Source organism: Rhinoraja longicauda, chromosome 41 (assembly GCF_053455715.1).
Source record: "Rhinoraja longicauda isolate Sanriku21f chromosome 41, sRhiLon1.1, whole genome shotgun sequence".
NCBI classification, from domain to species: domain Eukaryota; kingdom Metazoa; phylum Chordata; class Chondrichthyes; order Rajiformes; family Arhynchobatidae; genus Rhinoraja; species Rhinoraja longicauda.
Window position 1 is genome coordinate 156,585 of NC_135993.1, and position 24,056 is coordinate 180,640.

At 55.2% G+C, this 24,056-nt stretch overlaps 1 protein-coding gene across 1 annotated transcript in view; it reads right to left on the reverse strand.

Annotated features, from left to right (window-relative positions):
* Positions 1–23,827, reverse strand: part of LOC144611880 (BRD4-interacting chromatin-remodeling complex-associated protein-like) — a 70,248-nt gene extending 46,421 nt beyond the window's left edge. Inside the window, exons 1-2 of the mRNA XM_078431207.1 lie at positions 23,696–23,827; positions 23,493–23,582 (exon numbers count right to left, since the gene is read on the reverse strand). The gene's annotated coding sequence lies outside the window, so the exon portion shown is untranslated. The remainder of the gene's footprint in view (positions 1–23,492; positions 23,583–23,695) is intronic.
* Between the last annotated feature and the right edge of the window lie 229 nt (positions 23,828–24,056).

Here is a 24,056-nt window from a genome sequence, read left to right on the forward strand (position 1 = left end):
ATATCAAAAATCTGTGAATTGACAGATGAGATATATTCTACATTTTAATGGTATCATCACACACACTGTTCCCCCAAAACACTGATTACACTGTGAGAAGCGGAGCGAGCGGCGGGTTTTGCTTACTAAAATGGCGGACGTCACGCTCCTTTGCTTACTACACTTCAGTCTAGGCGATTTCAACGGAGTGGTCCATCTTGCTCCTCTAATATCTTTGGTGGGACCCGACCTGCGAGAGGGGTATGAGGGGTATGAGGGGTACGTGGGACCCGACCTGCGAGAGGGGTATGAGGGGTATGAGGGGTATGAGGGGTATGAGGGGTACGTGGGACCCGACCTCTCCCATTGCCAGAGGCTCCTTGACCTTCGGACAGGTGCACAGGCAGTGGCCTTGGTCAGCATGGGCAGGTTAGGCTGAAGGGCCAGGTTCCCTGCTGTGTGACTGTGACTACAGGTACAGGAGGCCACAAGCAGACCAACAGGCATGCAAACATAGTACTGAGAAAATAACATCATAAACAAGAAAAAGTTCAATAAATTATAAAAGACAACATAGTGGCAAAAACAAAAGTCCCCTCTGCTCACCGATCCAGAAAGGCAAAATTAGTTGCAAGACGCTGGTCTACAGAAAGAAAACAATAAAATGCTGGACTAACTCCACAGCATCTGTTGAAAACATGGATAGGTGACGTTTCACAGAGTGCTGGAGTAACTCAGCGGGTCAGGCAGCATCTGTGGAGAACATGGATAGGTGACGTTTCACAGAGTGCTGGAGTAACTCAGCGGGTCAGGCAGCATCTGTGGAGAACATGGACAAGTGACATTTCTGGGCAGGACCTTTCTTCAGACTGGTCACCATCGTGACCGGGAGCTTGTGTGGACGGTTGCCGTTAGTCGGCTGCTAGTAGCCGAGGATGTGCCGAGGGTGGGAGGGGGCAGCCCAGTAACGGTTGAGGCAGTGACAGACTGACCTCCCGTAACGTAATAATGAGAAGACGAGCATTGAAGGACCATCCTGATCACCATCCCGTGACCCTGCTGGGGAAACTGCAGCAGTGTCTGTGTTCCGCAGCAGAGTGGTCGTGATGCTGCCACTGTGAAAGGTCTCTGTCACACGGACACAGGCAGCAGATGGAGGCAGGCCAGGCCAGGCCAGGCCAGGGGAGGGGCTCAGAGTCCGCAGCACAAACCCGCAGAGATGGAAGGGGAGCACAGCTGGCACCAAGCACAGCAGGAACACACAGCTAACACTGGGTCCCAGCAGCCCATACATGCCATCCCCACACCGTGGGTTCAACAGCAGAGAGTTTACACAACCCCACTCTCCCCCTCCCTCTCTCTCCCCACAACACACACTCTCCCTCTCTCTCCCCAGATACATATACAGTCCCTCCCTCTCTCTCTCCCCAGACCCACACACTCTCCCTCTCTCTCCCCTCTCTCTAGCCTTGCTGCCGACAGCCACCCTCTCTCTACACTCACATTCACTCTCCACTCACTCACCCTCTCCATCGGGTGAGAGGACACAAACAAAAGCCCCAGCCTCTGCAGCCCAAGCTGAGCCCCCCCTGTCAGTGTCCACCTCCCCCAGATGTATTTGTGATGGAGACAGGGGAAGGAGCAGGGAGGCCGAGCTACACAAAACCATTGGCACTGCCAACAGAGCAAGGGAGGGAGGGGGGAGCAGAGCTGTGTGAGAGCAAGCAAACAATAAAACAGCCGGGCCGGTGTGTGATGCACATCGGAAGCCCCATTAAAGTGACACTCCCACACTAACAGAACTAACTCGCATTCCCTTTGTCCCGACCCGTTTAAATGATCACACGCGGGCAGTGCCAGCGTACACGGCTCCTCACCAGCAACGCCTACAGGCAGGATCCCACACTACGTCACAGTGACACAGGGGGGGGGGGAGAGACGGAGGGAGGGAGGGAGGGGAGGGGGGGGGAGAGACGGAGGGGGGGGAGAGACGGAAGGGGGGGGAGAGACGGAGGGGGGGGAGAGACGGAGGGGGGGGAGAGACGGAGGGGGGGGAGAGACGGAGGGGGGGGAGAGACGGAGGGGGGGGAGAGACGGAGGGGGGGGAGAGACGGAGGGGGGGGAGAGACGGAGGGGGGGAGAGACGGAGGGGGGGAGAGACGGAGGGGGGGAGAGACGGAGGGGGGGAGAGACGGAGGGGGGGAGAGACGGAGGGGGGGGAGAGACGGAGGGGGGGGAGAGACGGAGGGGGGGGAGAGACGGAGGGGGGGGAGAGACGGAGGGGGGGGAGAGACGGAGGGGGGGGGAGAGACGGAGGGGGGGAGAGACGGAGGGGGGGGAGAGACGGAGGGGGGGGAGAGACGGAGGGGGGGGAGAGACGGAGGGGGGGGAGAGACGGAGGGGGGGGAGAGACGGAGGGGGGGAGAGACGGAGGGGGGGAGAGACGGAGGGGGGGAGAGACGGAGGGGGGGGAGAGACGGAGGGGGGGAGAGACGGAGGGGGGGAGAGACGGAGGGGGGGAGAGACGGAGGGGGGGAGAGACGGAGGGGGGGGAGAGACGGAGGGGGGGAGAGACGGAGGGGGGGAGAGACGGAGGGGGGGAGAGACGGAGGGGGGGAGAGACGGAGGGGGGGAGAGACGGAGGGGGGGAGAGACGGAGGGGGGGAGAGACGGAGGGGGGGGAGAGACGGAGGGGGGGGGGAGAGACGGAGGGGGGGGAGAGACGGAGGGGGGGGAGGGACGGAGGGGGGGGAGGGACGGAGGGGGGGGAGGGACGGAGGGGGGGGAGGGACGGAGGGGGGGGAGGGACGGAGGGGGGGGAGGGACGGAGGGGGGGAGACACGGAGGGGGGGAGACACGGAGGGGGGGGAGACACGGAGGGGGGGGAGAGACGGAGGGGGGGGAGAGACGGAGGGGGGGGAGAGACGGAGGGGGGGGAGACACGGAGGGGGGGGAGACACGGAGGGGGGGGAGAGACGGAGGGGGGGGAGAGACGGAGGGGGGGAGAGACGGAGGGGGGGGAGAGACGGAGGGGGGGGAGAGACGGAGGGGGGGGAGAGACGGAGGGGGGGGAGAGACGGAGGGGGGGGAGAGACGGAGGGGGGGAGAGACGGAGGGGGGGGAGAGACGGAGGGGGGGGAGAGACGGAGGGGGGGGAGAGACGGAGGGGGGGGAGAGACGGAGGGGGGGGAGAGACGGAGGGGGGGGAGAGACGGAGGGGGGGGAGAGACGGAGGGGGGGGAGAGACGGAGGGGGGGGAGAGACGGAGGGGGGGGAGAGACGGAGGGGGGAGAGACGGAGGGGGGGAGAGACGGAGGGGGGGAGAGACGGAGGGGGGGAGAGACGGAGGGGGGGAGAGACGGAGGGGGGGAGAGACGGAGGGGGGGAGAGACGGAGGGGGGGAGAGACGGAGGGGGGGAGAGACGGAGGGGGGGAGAGACGGAGGGGGGGAGAGACTGAGGGGGGGAGAGACGGAGGGGGGGAGAGACGGAGGGGGGGAGAGACGGAGGGGGGGAGAGACGGAGGGGGGGAGAGACGGAGGGGGGAGAGACGGAGGGGGGGAGAGACGGAGGGGGGGAGAGACGGAGGGGGGGAGAGACGGAGGGGGGGAGAGACGGAGGGGGGGAGAGACGGAGGGGGGGAGAGACGGAGGGGGGGAGAGACGGAGGGAGGGAGAGACGGAGGGAGGGAGAGACGGAGGGAGGGAGAGACGGAGGGAGGGAGGGACGGAGGGGGGGGAGAGACGGAGGGGGGGAGAGACGGAGGGGGGGAGAGACGGAGGGGGGGGAGAGACGGAGGGGGGGGAGAGACGGAGGGGGGGGAGACGGAGGGGGGGGAGAGACGGAGGGGGGGAGAGACGGAGGGGGGGGAGAGACGGAGGGGGGGGAGAGACGGAGGGGGGAGAGACGGAGGGGGGAGAGACGGAGGGGGGAGAGACGGAGGGGGAGAGACGGAGGGGGGAGAGACGGAGGGGGGGGAGAGACGGAGGGGGGTGAGAGACGGAGGGGGGGGAGAGACGGAGGGGGGGGAGAGACGGAGGGGGGGGAGAGACGGAGGGGGGGGAGAGACGGAGGGGGGGGAGAGACGGAGGGGGGGGAGAGACGGAGGGGGGGGAGAGACGGAGGGGGGGGAGAGACGGAGGGGGGGGAGAGACGGAGGGGGGGGAGAGACGGAGGGGGGGAGAGACGGAGGGGGGGAGAGACGGAGGGGGGGAGAGACGGAGGGGGGGAGAGACGGAGGGGGGGAGAGACGGAGGGGGGGAGAGACGGAGGGGGGGGAGAGACGGAGGGGGGGGAGAGACGGAGGGGGGGGAGAGACGGAGGGGGGGGAGAGACGGAGGGGGGGGAGAGACGGAGGGGGGGGAGAGACGGAGGGGGGGGAGAGACGGAGGGGGGGAGAGACGGAGGGGGGGAGAGACGGAGGGGGGGAGAGACGGAGGGGGGGAGAGACGGAGGGGGGGAGAGACGGAGGGGGGGAGAGACGGAGGGGGGGAGAGACGGAGGGGGGGAGAGACGGAGGGGGGAGAGACGGAGGGGGGGAGAGACGGAGGGGGGAGAGACGGAGGGGGGCAGAGACAGAGGGAGGGGGGAGAGACTGAGGGAGGGGGGAGAGACGGAGGGGGGGGGAGAGACGGAGGGGGGGAGGGAGGGAGGGGGGAGGGAGGGAGGAGAGGGGGGGGAGAGACGGAAGGAGGGGAGGGATGGGGAGGGGGAGGGAGGGAGAGACGGAGGGGGGGAGGGGGATGGAGGGGGGAGAGATGGAGGGGGGAGGGGGGAAGGGGGAGAGACGGAGGGGGGGGAGGGGGGGAGAGACGGAGGGCGGGAGGGGGGGACTGTTTACATCAGGTCTCTGGCTCATGCCTGCGGTAGCCAGCAGCCTCGGTGGGTAGGTTATCCGTGCTCCAGTCCCAGATTCCCAGCAGTGTTTCCTGGTGTTCTCGGCGGTTGCCGGCAGTGAGATCGGTGATGGGGTGTGAGCAGTGGACCAGGGGCCGTGTGGGAACGGAGATGCCCCCCATCCTGTTGTGATCACAGGCAGCACCGCACCCTGTGGGGACCGTGCTCTACCTTGGCACACTTCCCCACTAGCACCCACCTGGTGTACACTTCCCCACCAGCACCCACCGGGTGTACAATGACCCCCGGAGACAACAACCTGAGCACCTGGGTGTCTTGGGTTTAATGTGCGGGACACTGTTGACAGGAAGATTACAGACTGCTGGATTGGTATGAACAAGCGTGCGTGAACCACAACACATTTATGCCATCAATGATGCACAGAGACTGCATGTGGAGCCTCTTCATTGCCTGTCTGACAAGTTGTTGCTTGAATGTTAACTGTCACTCGCGTTTCATGAAACTTATTTGTGGGGGGCGTGGCTGTGTTCTGCAGCTGCGGCTCACCGGCAGTCTCTCCGTTTTTTTGTCAATGTCGTTGTTAAATGTACGTTTTGTTTTATTTTTAATTCTGTGTATGTTGGGGGGTGGTGGGGGGGTTGGGGGAAACCTTTTTTTCAAATCTCCTCCTCAACGGAGATGCGACCTTTACCGTGTCGTATCTCCGTTCGCGCTACGGCCTAACATCGTGGAGTCGGCGGCCTCCAGCTGGGATCGACCTCAAAGACTCCGGTCGCAGGGCCTGGACTTACCATCTCGGAGGCTTCGGCCGTGGGCCCTGCAGACCGCAACATCAGGAGTTCGCAGGTCCCTGGCTGGCGACCGGCTTTTGGGAGCTCCAGCCGTAGCAGCTTCGACCGCCCCGAAGCGCGAGGTATGATCGACCCGCCCGCAGGCCCTTCATCGCCCTGCATGGCTCGGCCGCAGCACTTTCCATCGCCCGGTGGGGGCTCAGGACTTTCATCGGCCTGCTCGGCTCGGCCCTGGGATTTTCCATCGCCCGGTGGGGGCTCAGGAACTTCATCGGCCTGCTCGGCTCGGCTTGGCCCTGGGACTTTCCATCGTCCGGTGGGGGCTCAGGACTTTCATCGGCCTGCTCGGCTCGGCCCTGGGACTTTCCATCGCCCGGTGGGGGCTCAGGAACTTCATCGGCCTGCTCGGCTCGGCCCTGGGACTTTCCATCGCCCGGTGGGGGCTTCAAAAAGTTGGGAGCCTCGATCACCTCGTGGCACCACGGGAGAAGAATGAGGAGGAGATAAGACTTTGCCTTCCATCACAGTGAGGGTATGCCTAGAGCAATCACTGTGATGGCTGTTTTGTGTAAAAAATTATATCTGTGTGTCTTGTGCTTTTTAATGTCTACTGCCGGACCCTGACGTGAGAGGACGCTGGCGTTGAGTATTCGCCGCTTTTCCGTCAGGATAGTTTGTCTGTTTGTTTCTATGTTAATTGTTTTTGTAAAAGCGCTTTGAGCATGTGATAAGGCGCTATATAAAATAAATGTATTATTATTATTATTATTATTTTGACACATGCTGAGCTAACCACTCCCTCACTGGCATGGGACTGACCGGCAATAAACCGCGTCTGGTGCCACCGGCCGGGTCACGGGGAGAAGGCAGGAGATGGGGTTGAGAGGGAAAGGGGATCTGCCATGATTGAGTGGCGGGCCGATTGACCAGGTTGTGCTCCTGTGTCTCACGGTGAACCAAATCACCACTGTTATTTAGCAAGAGAGACTTGGAATAATTCAGGAACTTGACTGCATCTCTGCCTTGCGTTACCTGTAGACCCAATGATCTGGTGCCTCACAGTCTACACCCTCTCCCCTCTCCCTCGGGCAGTAGATGCAACAGCTTGTATGCGCACACCACCAGATTGCAGGGCAGCTTTTTCCCTGCTGTTATCTGACTCTGGAACATCCCTCATCTGCCTGGTCACACTTCCACTTGTACTTTCCATCTACATCATCCTCACATTTAATGGGCACTCGGCTATGGACAGGGAATGTGTGGAGGCACATGGTCCCAACGCTGGGAAATGGGACCAGCAGACACGAGGCACCTTGATCGGCAGGGTTGAGAAGCAGAGCCTGTTTCGGTGCTGAATGGTTCCACGGCTCGAAACAGAAAAGTGGAGTGCCATAACGGCGTTTATGGGGCTTTTAGACAGGCACATGGATATGCAGGGAATGGAGGGATATGGATCAAGTGCAGGCAGGGGAGAGTAACTTGGCATCATGTTAGGCACAGACATTGTGGGCCGAAGGGCCTGTTCCTGTGTTGTACTGGTCTACGTTTACATGAGACAGGAAGATGCTGAGTGGGAGCCTGGTCCTTCAACGCCACTCCAGTCACTGAAGGACGATATCCAGATGTGGCCAGCGATCGGGAGACCAAATGATGTGTTGGGAGAGGTTGGGCAGAAAATGTAAAGACTTTGTGCAAACAATTAATAGGGAATGTGAAGAAACTGTGTTTGCAAAAACTGTGTACGGGGCAAGACCCTGCAGCAAAGGACAGGCACTCTCGGCATCGAGAAAGACCATGGGGCCCACCCCACGCTCCCACCACCTCTGCTGTTCACCAAGACCACCACTGAAGCCCCTTCTCCACGAGCAATCTCCCACCCTCTGCCCACTGGTCCATGACACATTAACATTGAATTAGTTTAGTTTAGAGATGCAGCATGAAAACAGGCCCTTCAGCCCACCGAGTCCACGCTGACCATCGATCAGACGTTCACACCAGTTCTATCCACTCCCTAAACACTGGGACAATTTACAGATGCCAATTAGCCTATAAACCCGCACATCTTTGGGATGTGGGAGTAAACAGGAACACCCAGAGGAAACAGGGAGAACGAGCAAACTCCACACAGACAGCAGCAGAGGTCAGGATTAAACCCAGTCAGTGGCATTGAAGGCAGCATCTGTACTTTGTGCCACCCAGAAGCTGATGCTCCAGGCACAGTGCGTGCTCCCATGCCGTCATCACTTGACCACATATCAAACCACATCTCTACAGCTCTTTGCACAATCCATATCTAGGCAACGCCTTGTTAAAAAATGACCCACCACCAGCGGTAACTAGTCAATAACTGCCAGCAGTAACTAGTCAATAACCACCAGTCAGTAACTAGCCAATAACCACCAGTGGTAGCGAGCTAATAACCAGCAGCAGTAACTAGTCAATAACTGCCAGCAGTAACTAGTCAATAACCACCAGTCAGTAACTAGCCAATAACCACCAGCAGTAACGAGCTAATAACCAGCAGCAGTAACTAGCTGGCAACTAGTCAATAACCACCAGCCAGTAACTAGTCAGTAACCACCAGCCGGTAAGCTCCCTGGTCACTGGAGCCAACACTCCACTACCACCGCCGCTGTTTCAGTAGCAACCCCCCTCCCAACGTGACGTTGCCTGGTCTGAAGAATGGCCTCGACCTGGAGGCTATCCATGTTCTCCAGAGATGCTGCCTGACCCGCTGAGTTACTCCGGCACTCTGTGAAACGTCACCTATCCGTGTTCTCCACAGATGCTGCCTGACCCGCTGAGTTACTCCAGCACTGTGTGTTTTGCTCAAACGTCAGTGAGTCACGACACATCTCTATTGGAGTTTGGTCAGGCTGTACTTGGAGTATTGCGTGCAGTTCTCGTCGCCCCATTACAGGATGGATGTGGAGGCTTTGGAGAGGTTTACCCGAATGCTACCTGGATTAGGGGGCATTAGCAACAAGGGGAAGCTGGAAGAAACAGATTGTTTTCACTGGAGCAGAGGATGAGAAGGAACCCTGAGAGAAGCATATAGACTGATGAGAGCTACAGGTTGGGAGAGCACTTTCCCCCAGGTAGAAATGTCAAACACGAGAGAATATTTAAAGGAGATGTGCGTAGCAAGTGTGTTTTTATAGAGTGGTGGGTGCCTGGCGTGTGCTGTTGGGGAAGGTGATGGGTGCCTGGCGTGTGCTGTTGGGGAAGGTGATGGGTGCCTGGCGTGTGCTGTTGGGGAAGGTGATGGGTGCCTGGCGTGTGCTGTTGTGGAAGGTGATGGGTGCCTGGCGTGTGCTGTTGGGGAAGGTGATGGGTGCCTGGCGTGTGCTGTTGGGGAAGGTGATGGGTGCCTGGCATGTGCCGTTGGGGAAGGTGATGGGTGCCTGGCGTGTGCTGTTGGGGGAGGGTGGTGGGTGCCTGGCATGTGCTGTTGGGGAAGGTGATGGGTGCCTGGCGTGTGCTGTTGGGGGGAGGGTGGTGGGTGCCTGGCGTGTGCTGTTGGGGGGAGGGTGGTGGGCGCCTGGCGTGTGCTGTTGGGGAAGGTGATGGGTGCCTGGCGTGTGCTGTTGGGGGGAGGGTGGTGGGTGCCTGGCGTGTGCTGTTGGGGGAGGGTGGTGGGCGCCTGGCGTGTGCTGTTGGGGAAGGTGATGAGTGCCTGGCGTGTGCTGTTGGGGGGAGGGTGTTGGGTGCCTGGCTTGTGCTGTTGGGGAAGGTGATGGGTGCCTGGCGTGTGCTGTTGGGGGAGGGTGGTGGGTGCCTGGCGGGTGCTGTTGGGGAAGGTGATGGGTGCCTGGCGTGTGCTGTTGGGGGGAGGGTGGTGGGTGCCTGGCGGGTGCTGTTGGGGGGAGGGTGGTGGGCGCCTGGCGTGTGCTGCTCAGGGGAAGGTGGTGGGTGCCTGGCGGGTGCTGTTGGGGGGATGGTGGTGGGTGCCTGGCGGGTGCTGTTGTGGAAGGTGGTGGGTGCCTGGCGTGTGCTGTTGGGGGGAGGGTGGTGGGTGCCTGGCGGGTGCTGCTCGGCAAGGTGGTGGGTGCCTGGCGGGTGCTGTTGGGGGGAGGTGGTGGAAGCAGATACATCATCAACATTTAGGAGCCATTTAGTCACATGAAGAGGCAGGAATGGAGGGATACAGATCATGTGCAGAAGGGACAGGCAGCATCCCTGGAGAGAAGGAATGGGTGACATTTCGGGTCGAGACCTTTCTTCAGACCCGAGTTCCGCTGATGTGCTCCAACACCTTGTGTCTATCTTCGGTTTAAACCAGCATCTGCAGTTCCTTCCTACACCCGTGTAGATGGGGTTGGTCTAATTTGACATACAAGGGCCTGTTTCTGCACTGCACTGCCCTGTGTTTCTATGGATCCTGAAGAGAGATGCAAACTCCTCAAAAACAAACTTCTGAAGCAAGTGATCAACTGAGATAGACTGTACCACAAAGTGCTGGAGTAACTCGGCAGGTCAGGCAGCATCTCAGGAGAGAAGGAATGGGTGACCCTTCTTCAGACTGAGATAGACTGATAACTCAGCCTCAAAAATCAGATCAAAAACACACTGACATGTTGATTGGACATAAATAAGCCCTGAGTGCCTGAGGGAGCCGAGGCTGACCCTGGGTCACGAGGGGCAGCCAATGAGGCAGGTGGGTCAGCTTCACAGGACCCCAAACGCACACAGGTTCAGGGAGTGCATTTCACAATTGGCTCTCATTCACAGTCGGAGTCGTAGAGCACAGAAGCAGAAACTTCAGCCCGGCAAAATGTTCCAACTAAGCCAGTCCCATTTGCCCACATTTAGCCCATATTCCTCCAAACCTTTCCTATCCATGTACCAGTCCAGGTGTCTTGTATATGTTGTTACAGTGCCTCAACTACCTCCTCTGGCATACACCCACCACGAGAAAGTTGCCCCTCACTTTCCTGTTAAATTGTTCCCCTCTCACCCTAAACCTACATCTGCTGCTTCTGGATTCCCTAACCTAGAGGGGGAAAAACTCTGCATGCACTCTATCTATCCCCCTCATGATATTAAATACATCTATAAAATCACCCCTCGGGCTCCTGCACTCCAAGGAATAAACTCGTAGCTTGCTCAACCTCACCCTGTAGCTCAGTGCCTCAAGGCTTGACAACATCATGTAAATCTTCTCTGCACTCCATCCAGCTTAATGGCGTCTTTCCTGAACCAAAACTGAACACAATATTCCCAAGTGTGTCCTCTCCAATTTCTTGGACAATTGTAATAACGTCCCAACTATTTCCAAATACCCTAACTGATGGGGGATGGAGCAAGAGCTGGATAGGACATCACGTAGCATAGACCCAGGTAGACGGGCCACAGGGAGGGAGTCAGGGAGCATCCCCACCCAGCCACCAGCCCGTGCCGCAGTGCTACTTCGGTCACCTTGGACAGCCCAGGCTGATGCTGTCCACAGCACCGAGGGGACGGAACATTCACTTCAAACCCCATCTCAACTCTCCCAGTGTAGATCGTGCAAAACAGGAGCTGACCAGGTTCATCAGCAAACCCGAAACCCACCACCTGGTCACCAGCTGACGCGGGTCAGCACGCAACAAACACTCCTCACTATGCCTCAGTACATGTGACAATAAACTCAACTCAGTGGGAGCTTGCTGTGCACTTCACCCTGCCCCCCCCACCCCACCCTGTGCACACACCTTTCCCCCAGTCTTCCACCCCTATCACCCTACACCCCCCCCCCCAGACCAGTCACCCTACATCTTTCCCCCCAGCCTCCCACACCATCACCCTACATCCCCCCCCAGCACCCATTGCTTCCCCCTCTCCCACCCATTGCTTCCCCCTCTCCCACCCATTGCTTCCCCCTCTCCCACCCATTGCTTCCTCCTCTCCCACCCATTGCCCCCCCTCTCCCACCCATTGCTTGCCAGACCTTGTCCGACTCCCAGTTTCCAGCTTTCTTCCCCCTCCCCCCGATTAAGCCAATGATCTGAAGAAGTGTACCGCCCCGAAGCTTTGTCTGTGCATTCCCTGCGCAGATGCTGCCTGCCTGACCAACTGAGCTCCTGCAGCAGTGTGTTTCTACACAAGCTTCCAGCATCTCCATCAGTCAGCTCTGAGTGAGACTCAGCACGGTACATTTTCCACATTCTGTGGTTAATTACTGAGGGGAGGGGGTGTGCTGTGGGCTCGGACTTGGAAGTTTCCTCAGAGCTGCAGATCGCGTTACAGGACTTGGTGACTGTGGGGAGGCCAGGGGTGGGGGGGGGGAAGGGGGGGGGGGGGGGGTGCGGGGGGGAGGGAGGCCGTTCCCTGCCGAATGTCTGTATGCCCAGTAACTCCAACTGCAGCGGTGGACAGGAGTGGTGCAGACGTCAGCACATGCTGGGGGTCCCTTTAAATTTGTAACTCAGCTGCCAATCAGACGGCTAAAGGCATGTTCTAAAATGGCAGCTGACTCCTGCAGGGAGGCAGAGGGCCTGGAGTCAATAAAGAGAGTATTTAGCCGCAGGAAGGGCTTGTGATTCTGTCGGCAGTTTCCCCAACGAAAGAGCAGACTCGCTGTGTTAGCGGTGAGTGAGTCACGTTTCACCTCGCTCCTCCAGGAAATCGATCGACCGACCGCACGCACGCACGCACGCACACACACACACACACACACACACACACACACACACACACACACACACACACACACACACACACACACACACACACACACACACACACACACACACACACACACACACACGCACACACACGCACACACAGGCACACACAGGCACACACACACACCGAGCGAGGCTCACACACACACGCACCGAGCGAGGCTCACACACACACACGCACCGAGCGAGGCTCACACACACACACGCACCGAGCGAGGCTCACACACACACACACACACACACGCACCGAGCGAGGCTCACACACACACACACCGAGTGAGGCTCACACACACACACACACACACACACACACCGAGGCTCTCACACACATACACCGAGCGAGGCTCACACACACACACCGAGGCTCACACACACACCGAGCGAGGCTCACACACACACGCACCGAGCGAGGCTCACACACACACACACACACACACTGAGCGAGGCTCACACACACACACCGAGGCTCACACACACACTGAGCGAGGCTCACACACACACCGAGCGAGGCTCAGACTGGAGAAGGGTCCCGACCAAAAACGTCACCTATCCATGTTCTCCACAGATGCTGCCTGACCCACTGAGTTACTCCAGCACTCTGTCAATTTTTGTAAACCAGCATCCTTGTTTCCACACTGAGACACACATGGCGAGCTGGGACTTGCAAAGCAACATAGAACAGCACACAAACAAGCACTTTGGCCCACAATGTCCATGCCAAACAAGGTGCCAATAAACTAATCTCCTCTGCCTGCACATTGAGCTTTATTTTTGTTGGGTTTATTACTGTCACATGTACTGAGGTACAGTGAAAAGCATCGTTCTGACTGCTGTCCAGCAGCTCAGATCAGATCTACTCCACATAAATACAAGCAAGTCAAACTCAAGTCCAACAGGTAGAAAGGGGACGATACAGAGTGCAGAATAGAGTTCTCAGCATTGTAGCGCACCAGTTCCACAGACAAAGTCCAATGTTCGCAATGGGGTAGAGGTGAATCGGACAGTACCCTAGCTTATGGAAGGGCCGTTCAGAAGCCTGATAACAGAGGGGAAGAAGCTGTTCCTGAGTCTGGTGGTGTGCGCTTTCAAGCTTCTGTACCGTCTGCCCGACGGGAGCGGGGAGGAGAAGGAATGACCGGGGTGGGACAAGTCTTTGATTATGTTGGCTGCTTTCCTGAGGCATTGTGAAGCGTAGATGGAGTCAGTGGTGGGGAGTGTGGTGTGTGTGATGGACTGGGCTACATCTACAATGTTGGGGAGTGTGGTGTGTGATGGGCTGGGCTCCATCTACAATGGTGGGGAGTGTGGTGTGTGTGGGACTGGGGTACATCTACAATGGTGGGGAGTGTGGTGTGTGTGATGGACTGGGTTACATCTACAATGGTGGGGAGTGTGGTGTGTGTGATGGACTGGGCTACATCTACAATGTTGGGGAGTGTGGTGTGTGATGGGCTGGGCTCCATCTACAATGGTGGGGAGTGTGGTGTGTGTGGGACTGGGGTACATCTACAATGGTGGGGAGTGTGGTGTGTGTGATGGACTGGGTTACATCTGCAATGGTGGGGAGTGTGGTGTGTGTGATGGGCTCCATCTACAATGGTGGGGAGTGTGGTGTGTGTGAGATGGGCTCCATCTACAATGGTGGGGAGTGTGGTGTGTGTGTGATGGGCTCCATCTACAATGGTGGGGAGTGTGGTGTGTGTGAGATGGACTGGGCTACATCCACAACTCTCTGTGATTTCTTGTGATCTTGGGCACAACTGTTCCCAAACCAAGCTGCGTTCCATATCCATTTGTGTCTAACAACCCCTTAGGTCTTGAAACATACCCTGCAGAGCAAATTGTATGAATAGGAAAAAAAGAAAATCTGAAGCAAAATGATGACTGGATAAAAAAACAGTCCTTGCAGGTAGAAAGACAGAGTAAGTTATCCAGAGTGGCAGAATTTGATATTGAGTCCAGCAGGGGTCAGCTGCCCAGATGGAGCAAGTGTTACTCCTCAGACATGTGGCAGTTCCCACTGTCAGAGTGTTGGAGTGGCCGAGCTTTTGTTGGGCTGACGATTAAGGTGGGCTCACGCTCTCCTCATCCCCCCCTCCCCCCCAACCAGGAGTTTCTCCAATCACCACTCTCCAGCGTGGAAGTGAGGAGATTATCATCTCTCCGCTTGCTGAGAAACGGGCGAGAGATGCCCTGCTCCCAGCTTATCCGGTGCCGCGGGTAAGTGGGGCAACTGCCAGAGACAGGGAGATGGTGACCAGGGCACGCACACACAGGCTGGGGTTTTCATGTAATTTAGTTTATTTTTGTCCCGTGTACCGAGGTACAGTGCTTTCCAGTAAAAGACGATATACAGACACAACCAAATCGTCCACAATGCAGATAAAGGATAAAGGTACAACATTTGAGCTTTCAAGGTCAGTTTATTGTCACATGTACCAATTAAGGTACAGTGAAATTCGAATTACCATTCATTGAAAGATATAATATTAGTCTAATAAAGTCCGATAAAAGATAGTTCAAAGGTGTCCAATGAGGCAGATGGGAGTTGGGAACCATACTCCAGCATGAGAAGACCGTTCAGTTTGGTCCCTTCCAATCCTATTGTCAACTGCAGAAGGATGACCCAAGGTAGAGTAAAACAGACAAATAAAGGAAGCAAGCCAGGGTGATGACGGTGAACTCCGAGGGAGAGAGAAAAAGGAAACGAGAGGCAGAGAGCCGGAGGAAAGACTGGCACATATAGAAAAGGGAAGCTGAAAGCAACTTATAGATAAGTGACGAGCACAAGGATTGTACGGGGGTGGATCCAAGACCGGAGGGGGGGTGTACTCCACGGGGGCTGAGCCCGAGGTGAGAGCAGTCACACCCCACCAAGGGCAACAGTTCAGTTTATTGTCACATGTACTGAGGTACAGTGAAAAGCTTTTGTTGTGTGCTAACCAGTTAGCAGAAAGACAATACATGATTGCAATCAAGCCATCCACAATGTACAGATACATGATAAGGGAAAAACATTTAGTGCATGGTAAAGCCAGTAAAGTCCGATCAAAGATAGTGTGATAGTAGTTCAGCACTGCTTTCTGGTTATGGTAGAATGGTTCAGTTGCCTGATAACAGCTGGGAAGGAACTGTCCCTCTATGTGGAGGTGTGTGTTTCAGCAGCACCTCGATGCCAGCAGACAGAGGGGGTGCGGAGATTCTGGTGCGGAGATGTTAGTCAGGCTGACAATTCCACACACAGTGAGGGAGAGGGTCGCAGTGGCATTGACCACAACCTTCCACACAGCCGAAGGCCCTGCGGTCATGCTGCCTACTGGATAACACAGCTGAATAAAACACAAAGTGGAGTTACTCAGGGGGTCAGGGAACATCCCTGCACGACATGAATAGGTGATATTTCGGGTTGGGACCATTCTTCAGGCTGATTGCAATGGGGAGCAGAAAGCTGGATGATATTTGGTAGGAGACTGAAAAGAGGGAAGGCAACGATTGTGAAAGGTTCAAGAATGTGGTGGTCTGGGGATTCATGTGTATTGCTCTTTGGCTTGTGCAGAACTGGAGTAACTCAGCGGGTCAGGCAGCATCTGTGGAGAACATGGATAGGTGACGTTTCACAGAGTGCTGGAGTAACTCAGCGGGTCAGGCAGCATCTCTGGAGAACATGGATAGGTGACGTTTCACAGAGTGCTGGAGTAACTCAGCGGGTCAGGCAGCATCTCTGGAGAACATGGATAGGTGACGTTTCACACAGTGCTGGAGTAACTCAGCGGGTCAGGCAGCATCTGTGGAGAACATGAATAGGTGACGTTTCACAGAGTGCTGGAGTAACTCAGCGGGTCAGGCAGCATCTGTGGAGAACATGGATAGGTGACATTTCACACAGTGCTGGACTAACTCAGCGGGTCAGGCAGCATCTCTGGAGAACATGGATAGGTGACGTTTCACAGAGTGCTGGAGTAACTCAGCGGGTCAGGCAGCATCTCTGGAGAACATGAGTTACGTTTTGAGTTTTTTTTGTAAACCAGCATCTGCAGTTTGAAATATCTTTAATCGGACTTTATCTTTCACTAAACATTATACACTTTATCCTGTACCTATACAGTGTGGAAGGCTTGATTGTAATCATGTATAGATTTCCCCCTGACTGGATAGCACTCAATAACAAAAGCTTTTCACTTCACATTAATAAACTGAACAAAAATATCAGCAGTGTTACACCACGAAATGTTAGCACTACACGTTTGACCCAGAATCTTTGACCGTGGTCACTAATGTGCCCTCCCCCCCGGGTGATCCCCATCCCTCATGACCCTCTCAAAGTTGACAAAGGTGGCAGGAGGAACTACTTCTTGCAGTGAGCGTTGTGATGCAGGTGATGCAGAATCTGTAGAGAACAATACCCTCCAACAACATCAGAACCTGTATGGTCCGAGACCATCGAACACGACACGAGAACCTGTATAGAGCTGGAGGCTCAAACACACCGTCAGACCCTGTACAGACCCAAACCATCCAACACACCGTCAGACCCTGTACAGACCCAGACCATCCAACACACCATCAGACCCTGTACAGACCCTGTACAGACCCAGACCATCCAACACACCATCAGACCCTGTACAGACCCAAACCATCCAACACACCGTCAGACCCTGTACAGACCCAGACCATCCAACACACCGTCAGACCCTGTACAGACCCAAACCATCCAACACACCGTCAGACCCTGTACAGACCCAGACCATCCAACACACCGTCAGACCCTGTACAGACCCAAACCATCCAACACACCGTCAGACCCTGTACAGACCCAGACCATCCAACACACCGTCAGACCCTGTACAGACCGAGATTCTCCAACATCAATGGCGGATCATCTGATGTTGGACAAAGAGCTGAGAGGTCAGTGAAAGAGTGCCGTGGAATCCATCACGCCCAAGCACAGAGTCTCGGTTTGAAACCACATCCGACAGACACAAGGAACTGCAGTTGATGGTTTATAAAAGAAAGTGCCAAGTTCTGGAGTAACTAAGAGGGTCAGGCAGCACACAGAGATGTGACGTTCCCAGTCGGGTTCCTTCTTCAGACCGGGGGGGGGGGGGGGGGGGGAAGAAAACTGCAAGAGAGGAGGGGCAGAACAAAGTGCAGTTGGTTTATAGGTGGACACAGGCGAGGGTGGGAGGTTTGATAGGCAGATAGTTGGACAAAGGCCAGAAATGAAAAAAACAGAAGGTGCAAGTCAAACGTTTAAAGGATTAAAGAGTTGCAAATTGTAAAATCATTGGAATGTAGGTGGAGGGGAGAAATAGGTGCAAGTCCAGGTGGGGCATGGAGAGGAGAAGAATGGGGGAGATGGTAATTCAGGGTTACTTACAATTGGTCGGCATGGTGGTGCAGCGGTAGAGTTGTTGCCTTACAGAGCCAGAGACCCGGGTTCGATCCCGACTACGGGCGCTGTCTGTACGTTCTCCAGGTGAGGGTTTCTCCGGGATATCTGGTTTCCTCCCACACTCCCTAGTGTGTGTAGTGCAGTGGTATAGAGTGCGGGGATCACTGGTCGGCAGGGACCTGGTGGCCCTCAGGGCCTGTTTCTGTGCTGTCTCTCTAAACTAAAGCAGAGAATGCAGTGTTCAGCACCTCCTGGGGTGCAGCACCCCCTCAACTGCGACTCTGGGGGGCCGGCCAGTCTTTGCTCGGCACCCAAGGATGGGCAGAGGAACAAGAAAACCGGACTCACCAAACAACGCACAGAACTGGAACAATAACGGTTGACAGAGCATGGCATGGCTCGAGCTGGCTGCCGTGGGAACCCGCGGTAAAGCATCGAGTCTGAGGTCGCCATCCCAAGCTTTCCACTGTACCTCAGTACACGTGACAATAAACAAAACAAACTCAAACCAAGTTCCTCCACAACCTTGGGTCGCCACAAAGAGCAACCAAGTGACAATCACTCTGCAGAACGAGGACACTTGGCACCCTGTGGATACTTGCTATAAAGATGCTTCACTAGATACAAGTGTCAACCACTCGTGGCATTTGGGAGAACATGAATATACAGGGAACGGAGGGGTGTGGGTTATGCGCAGGCATCATGCTGAGCACGGACCTTGTGGGCCGAAGGGCCTGTTCTGTGCCATTCTATGTTGTTCAGTAAATTCAGACTAGCATCGCCTACTGAAGTGGACATGGTTGAAAGTCTCAAGCTCTTAGGAATAAATATCACCAGTAATCTGTCCTGGACCAGCCACATCGAAGCTATGGCCAAGAAAGCACACCAACGCCTCTACTTCCTTAGAAACTTTACAAAGATCAGCATGTCCCCAATAACCCTCACCAACTTCTACAGATGTGCCGTAGAAAGCAATTTATCGGGATGCATCACAGCACGGTTTAGGAACAGCTCCATCCGAGGCCGTAACAAATTGCATTGAAATTGTGGACGCAGCCCAGACAATCACATAAACCAACCTCCCTTCCATTGACTCCATCTACACCTCACGCTGCCTCGGCAAGGCCAGCAGCATAATCAAGGACCCTCGGTCTCACACCCGGTCTCACCCCTGGTCACTCCCTCTTCTCCCCTATCCCATCAGGCAAGAGGTACAAAAGTGTGAAAACGCACAAACTCAGATTCAGGGACATTTTTTTCCCGGCTGTTATCAGGCAACTGAACCGTCCGTCCTCTCACCAGCTAGAGAACGGTCCTGACCACCCATCCACCTCATTGGAGACCTTTGAATTATCTTTAATCGTACTTTATCTTGCACTAAAGGTAGTAAAGTTTATACGTAGACTGTGGACAGTTTGATTGTAATCATGTATAGTTTTTTTTTTACTGGAAAGCACGCAATCAAAACACTTTTCACTGTACCTTGGTTACACGTGACAATAATAAACTAAACTAATCTAGTGTGTAGGGAGTGGATGAGAAAGTGGGATAACATAGAACTAGTGTGAACGGGTGATCGCTGGTCGGCGTGGACTCAGTGGCCGATGGGGTATCTTTTGATCACTCTGGCTATTCATTCCAGGAACACTCTTAATGTCATCAAGCTGGAAAGAGTGCAGAGAAGATTTACAAGGATGTTGCCAGGACTTGAGGGACTGAGCTACCAGGAGAAGTTGGGCAAGTTATTCCTTGGAGCGCAGGAGGCTGAGGGGTGATCTTAAAGAGGTTTATAAAATAATAGAGGATTAGAAAGGGTAAATGCACACTTTTACCCAGAATGTGGAAAATCAAGAACCAGAGAACATAGGTTTCAGGTGAGAGGGGAAAGATTTAACAGGAACCTGAGGGGCAACATTTTCACGCAGAAGGTGGTAGGTACATAGCATAAGCTGCCAGAGGGGCTACCCCCTTCTGCCCATTAGAAATGCCCCCATAGTGACCACGCAGGTAAGGTGGGTGTAGAGTCGGTGACCACATCTCCTCACCCACGTGTGGATATCTCCTCGCCCCGCGTGTGGACATCTCCTCACCCCGCGTGTGGACATCTCCTCACCCCGCATGTGGACATATCCTCACCCCGCGTGTGGACATCTCCTCACCCCGCATGTGGACATATCCTCACCCCACTTGTGGACACCTCACCCCACGTGTGGACATCTCCTCACCCCGCGTGTGGACATCTCCTCACCCCGCATGTGGACATCTCCTCACCCCACGTGTGGACATCTCCTCACCCCGCGTGTGGACATCTCACCCCACGTGTGGACATCTCCTCACCCGCGTGTGGACATCTCCTCACCCACGCGTGGACATCTCCTCACCCACGCGTGGACACCTCACCCCACGTGTGGACATCTCCTCACCCCGCGTGTGGACATCTCCTCGCCCACGCGTGGACATCTCACCCCACGTGTGGACATCTCCTCACCCCGCATGTGGACATCTCCTCACCCCACGTGTGGACATCTCCTCACCCCGCGTGTGGACATCTCACCCCACGTGTGGACATCTCCTCACCCGCGTGTGGACATCTCCTCACCCACGCGTGGACACCTCACCCCACGTGTGGACATCTCCTCACCCCGCGTGTGGACATCTCCTCGCCCACGCGTGGACATCTCCTCACCCGCGTGTGGACATCTCACCCCACTTGTGGACACCTCACCCCACGCGTGGACATCTCCTCACCCCGCATGTGGACATATCCTCACCCAACTTGTGGACACCTCACCCGACGCGTGGACATCTCCTCACCCCACGTGTGGACATCTCCTCACCCGCGTGTGGACATCTCCTCACCCGCGTGTGGACATCTCACCCCACGTGTGGACATCTCCTCACCCGCGTGTGGACATCTCCTCGCCCACGCGTGGACATCTCCTCGCCCACGCGTGGACATTTCCTCGCCCACGCGTGGACATCTCCTCGCCCGCGCGTGGACATCTCCTCGCCCGCGCGTGGACATCTCCTCATCCGCGTGTGGACATCTCACCCCACGTGTGGACATCTCACCCCACGTGTGGACATCTCCTCGACCACGCGTGGACATCTCCTCACCCGCGTGTGGACATCTCACCCCACGTGTGGACATCTCACCCCACGTGTGGACATCTCACCCCACGTGTGAACATCTCCTCACCCGCGTGTGGACATCTCACCCCACGTGTGGACATCTCACCCCACGCGTGGACATCTCACCCACGTGTGGACATCTCCTCACCCCGCGTGTGGACATCTCACCCCACGTGTGAACATCTCACCCCACGGGTGGACATCTCACCCCACGTGTGGACATCTCACCCCACGTGTGAACATCTCACCCCACGTGTGAACATCTCACCCCACGTGTGAACATCTCCTCGCCCCATGTGTGGACATCTCACCCCACGTGTGGACATCTCCTCACCCACTCGCATGCCAGCCTTTCCTGTATTCTCCACTGATTTCCAAGACTCAGTTCCGAGTTCTAAGTCTGAAGGAGGATCTCGACCCAAAACATCCCCCATTTCTTCTATCCAGAGATGGTGCCTGTCCCGCTGAGTTGCTCCAGCATCTTGTGTCTAGCCAGTGCCCTTTATTTACTTTCCCCAACACTTATTTCTCAGTGCAGTATGCAAATTCCACACAGATATCTCAAGACTGATTTGACAAAGATTTTATCTGTTTATTTGATGAATGTAAATTCCTTCTCTATTTAGAAAATCATGAAATATCCAAAAGTGTCAACGGAGTCTGCAAAAGCTAATTCACATCAGCGACAGCCCCTACAAGAGAGACCCTAAGTTCCACGAGGTTGTGTGGAACCTCAGCATTGTGTACACTGCAGGCATGGTTGGAGGTGGGGGAGGGACGGTGGAAGCATTTAGTGGGATACATAACAAGCTGGTGAGAAAACTGGTCAAACATCAATGACAGGGGCTCCAATCAACAACCCTTCAACACATTTGCAACAAAACTCCTTATCTTTCTGATCACATCAATGAGGTGTAAAGTTCACCCCTTTTCTCTTTCAGTTATTAATTCTGCACATTGTTAATCATATTCTTTCAACTGCATTTCTGACATAATATTTACAGTTCAGAGACATAATTTGCTTAAAATTAACTAGGGAAAAAAACTCACAACACACGTGGAGAGACAAGAACGCATATTCCAAATTAACCCTTGGCCCGAGATAAGAAACCATCAAATCAAACGTGGAACAATGCCAAGGCTTGAAATAAATGGTGGCAAGAGACAAAACATAACCCCGGCCCCCCAGAACTTTGCTACGAAAGGAGGAGCTGGCTGCAGATCGAGGGGGCAATGGGGGTAAATCTCAGGCACAGCCATCAGCAGGCAATGAGGTGCACAACTTTCTCACTACTGCCACTGTTCTCACAAACCAGTGAGGAAGCAGTTGTGAGCCAGGAGCTCGAGGCTCCCGAGATGACCACTGATCCGTCACAAAATGCTGGAGTAACTCAGCGGGTCAAGCAGCATCTCAGGAGAGAAGAAATGGGTGACATTTCAGGTCGAGACGACCTGAAACGTCACCCATTTCTTCTCTCCTGAGATGCTGCCTGACCCGCTGCGTTACTCCAGCATTTTGTGAATACCTTCGATTTGTACCAGCATCTGCAGTTATTTTCCTACACTGATCAGTCACAATTCAGTACAAACTACCAACAAACCAATGGCAATTTTGAATATCAATACTGCTGTGTCATACTACCCCAGAAAAGTTAAGCTAAAAACAGTAAGGCGAGACCTTAAAATGTGCAAGATAAAAGGTACAGCACTCTCGGATGGAGAAGGGAATTTTCACCACCAATGTTTATAAAATTAGTTATTTGAAACAACACAATTTTCAGCAGCATAACATTCTGGTTTAAAAGTGAAATATAACTTTTGAGAAAGTCAGTGCTAGGCAGAGTAATTGTCAAAAAGTCGTCAAGCACTTTCTTTTCAGAGAAGATAGGGAGAAAAAACAGATTCAATTGCATGACAAAAATCGAAGCAGTAACAACTGAACAACAAATCAAATTGCAACACACTTCGTACATGCAAACGCATTGGATACTGTGAGTTGTTTATTCTCTTTTTAAAAAGTGCAAGTGACGTTTGCAACTGATGGGGAGGAGAGGAGAGGAGAGGAGTGGGGGTGGAACGATGTGGATGTACCCTCAGAAAAAGTGGGCCTAAAAATTAACCCTGGTCATATATTGGGGGAAAGGTATATATAAAGGGAGGGAGGAGAGAGAAGGCAAGAAAACTTTCACACATTAAAAAGGGGAGGGGAAGGAGGGAGAGGCAAGCGAAGGGGGGGGGGGAAGGGGGGAGGGCCAAGGTGCAACATTGGGATTTAGCAACATTGGGACGTGTATCAACGTTCCATTCGCAGCCACTTCAAAGGGACAAGAGATACATTGTAGCAGCTTGCAACATGACCTGCGACAGGAACACATGGGCGAGCAGAGGCGGCCTCGGCTTATTGTCTACCTTCCTGCGCTAGGGTTCCTTTTAATTAAAAAAGGGGGAAAAAAGACTAAGGTGGTTTGAGCGGAGGGAGGGGGGTATTTTTTTTGTAAAAAGGGATAATGGACATTTTTTCAGGGATTGTTGTTTTACCTCTCTCTCTCTCTCTCTCTCTCTCTGGAAGGGAGGGGTGGGGAGGGGGAGTAAAGAGCGAGAGAGAGAGAGAGAGAGAGAGAGGGAAAATAAGGGAAAGACATTTAAGAGAAATTTGTAATACTCGAAAGGAACTCACCGTCATGAAGAGCGCCTGCCTAACGGGGTTTCCTCGCCATCACATCAGGGGCTGAGAGAGGTCAGCTCCAGCAGCTGTTCCCGCACTCTCCTGTCAGGAAACACAATCACTATCAAACCTTCAGCTCAACGCCGCCCCTCTCCTCAAACACTCACAGGGCACAACTAAATAACACACTCCCATCCTCCAAAATATTTATTCACCAGGTGATTTTTCTTTATTCTAAATTGTTATGTTTTCCATTCGTTTTTCACTGCATTCCACATGTAATTTTTCTCCCCCAAAAAAAATCTGAGTGTGATTATCCGTGCATTGATCCCCCCCCTGAATCAATCTCGGACTGGGGAGTGTTCTTTCACTTTTGATCATTGAGGCCAGGCGTCTGGCGCGGCCGCCCCGGGCCCGGGGTCCTGCGGCTGCCTGCCGCTCATTGGCGCACACACGCAGCGGGCCCGCCAATCACCGCCCTGCCCTGCCAACGGCCGCTCCACATTGGCCGCCTCTGCAGCGCCACTGCCCTCCACCCACTCTGGCATCCTCCCACTCTGGCATCCTCCCCCTCTG